Here is a 3,046-nt window from a genome sequence, read left to right as displayed (position 1 = left end):
GGGTTTATGTGCCCTCCTGCTCCCTTTGACCCTTGTTGGGATTACCTCCCTTTGGGCATGGAGGATCGTCTCCTTAAGGAGCAACCACTCACCTTCGACATCTGATTCCCTTCCTCTTGGTTCTTGTGCTTTACATTCTTCTGGTGAAGCACCTGGTAGTAATCATCGATCTCCTGCTTGTGGGTCCTGATGGTGTGAAGCCTGTTCACCTCTGCCTGGAGCTCCCTCACCTGGCATTCTAGAGACTGCACTAGGGAGCATACCCTACAGATGGGGGTCACCTTGCTCCTGTACCCAGTTGTTGGCAGCCATGTCAGACAGTCCCCAAAGCCATGGGCTCCATCTGGGTGGAGGCCTTAGTGGTGTGAGGCAGTGGGTACTCCAGCAGGGGAAGAGGCAGGACTTTGTGGGGGAAGACATGTCCCCACCATTTTATGGTCTTCCACACTAACTCGTGTGCCAGGCTCAGAGTACACCTGTTTGCACAGCTCCCTGGGGGGGCTGGGCTAAGTAGGAGTCAGGGTGGGGGGGGGCATTACCCTCCTTGGCTTTACTCAGCCACTATTCTGCAAGTAACTTCCACCTGCCCACCATGCCAACTTACCTCTCAGCTCTGTGCTGGGGTCAGGGTCTTCTGGGGGTCTTTAGCTCTTGGGGGCACAATGGGCTTTCACCTGTGTGTCTCTCACTGGGAGCTGGGCCCAAAGACTTTCACTAAACTCAATCCATAAATACACCTCAGTATGGATATATGCCTGTCATAAGCATTAAAGGGGAGTTAGGCCAACGCAACTAACAATATATTGTATACTTTTCCTTTTATTGTTGAAACTGTTGTTTAAAACCAGTTAATCCTTGTTGATTAACTTTTTTTTTTTTACCCCCCCAAATTGAAATCGCAAATCACTTGCAATAGTCAGATACTATTAAAAATATAGTTAATTTATCAGACCTCAAAATGCCACATGGTTTTTATATAAAGATACCTACACTTATTTGAGTATGTGTGCGTGTTCCTTAGTCCTCAGAATAGAAGTTAACTTGGGGAGAACTATGCAAGGGGAAAACTTGGACCATTGGACAACTCTTAGAATAAAATTATATACATCTCCAGATATTTCTATTTTTATATATTTTTATTTATATAAATAAAATTTATATAAATAAATTGCTACTTAAATGGTCATGCTCCGTAGGTCAATGTCTTTGTCTGTATATCTGGGACATTTTGATTACAGCCATCCCTGCAGAATTAGGTACAGTTTGAAAATAGCATTCCAGCACACAAGAAAATATGTAAGATGATTGTTCAGAAATATTAATCATCAATTAGAAAACTGTTGAGTTCAACTGTATCATGGTTCATTACCTGCACGTATTCTATTCTAGCAGTGATAGTGGTTACAAGCAGATATTCCAAATGACTTCATAAACATAGGAGCACACACTGTTAAGCAGTGATTAATTCCTTCAAGATCACGTGGTGCTCTGTAATGCTTTAATGGTGCCAAAGTGATATATAGCATGAGTATGTACTTTGGCTAGCTCAGCAAAATGCCCATGGGAAGCATCAGGGACATCTCTCCTTGGCATGCACTATTGGGATTTAAATCACCTTGGAAAGAGCACTATAGCCGAGGTACTTGCACGTGCGGGAGAGGGGGAAGGGGATCATAATGAATTGTTCTTTCTTTTTAAAGCAACAGTAAATGGAAAACAAACCCTTTTACAAAAGGAATCAACATTACCAAAGGATAGTGTTTTCTTCCTCCTTTCTCTGTTCATGATGTACATTGCCTTTTATCTTTTCCTTGATACTTTATTCATCACAAAATGAGCTCCTTCTGAGCAGGCAAACCAATAGCAAGTTCCATCAAGAGCAATGTGTGAACTGAATACATTTAGAAAACCAAGTATGTTACTATAGCAATCAAAATTATTCAGTGATGCGCTCCACGTTTAAATGAGCTAGTCAAAATGATTCCGTGATGTCAGGTGGAATATGCTGGCTATAGTACAACCTAATTGTCACAAACATGATGATAAATGGCTAAGGTGTAGTCTTTCAGGCCAGGTATAGACATTACACTTTTACCTATATAAGTAAGTGATCAGAAACCAGTTTATACCCGTAACAGAACAGGAGTTTAGCACACAAAACTGGTCTATACCCATAATAGAACAGAAGTTTGGTGCACACAGACTGGTTTAAAACTGGCAGAACCTGGTATAAGTTTAGCCCCCCACCTCTATCAAAGGATGAATGTGTGTTGTGTTCACTACTGATCTAAACTACTCTGCTTACAGAACACCATGGCACATAGATTCTGCTTTAGGCTTTCTGAATATCTGCACTTAGCCTCAGTTTTTAAATGTGGGAGCAAATCCTAAAGCAGGGATGGCCAAAATACAGCCTGTAGGCAAGATCTGGTCCATGGCAGGTCTTTGTCCAGTCTGCAATGGGTCCCTTGGTCCCCTGACTCAGGCACAGTACAGCCCCAGCGAGTCCTCTTTCCTCCTGGGCACACAAGGGGGCTGGGGTGGCTCTGCAGTTGGACTGCCTTTCTAGGCAGCCCAGATGGCAGCAGCTCCTTTTGGCTGCCACCACCACTGGCCCTAGCCCCATGGTACTGGTGGGAACCCATGCTGCACAGCCTCAACCTCACACCTGCTCTGGGCTCAGCTGCCTGGGGTCAGCAATGGTAGCACAGGACAAAAGTTGTTGCTTATTGGGGAGGGCCCCAATTGGGCCCTTTCCCCTGCTGCTGCTGCCAGTTCCCTGCTGCCTGGAGCCCGGAGTGGGTTGCCCTGTGTCTGCTATGCACTAGCACTGCTATCCCATGGGGCAGTCCCGTGGCCGTGGCAACAGCAGCTTAGAGAGCCAACAGACAAGGGGTGGGCTGGGGTCCCCTTGGGTTGCTGCACCACATGTCTGAGATGCTGGTTGGCTGCAGGGAAAGGAGATGCTGTGTTCCAGTAGTTGCCTCTATTCCATTCCTACTTCGCAAGTTGTATAACGAGCTGGATCCGTGACCAGGGACTCTCC

Source organism: Crocodylus porosus, unplaced genomic scaffold (genome assembly GCF_001723895.1).
Source record: "Crocodylus porosus isolate Cpor-Errol unplaced genomic scaffold, CroPor_comp1, whole genome shotgun sequence".
In the NCBI taxonomy this organism is placed as follows: Eukaryota; Metazoa; Chordata; order Crocodylia; family Crocodylidae; genus Crocodylus; species Crocodylus porosus.
The sequence above is the reverse complement of the archived record's forward strand: the minus strand, read 5'-3'. Positions refer to the sequence as shown.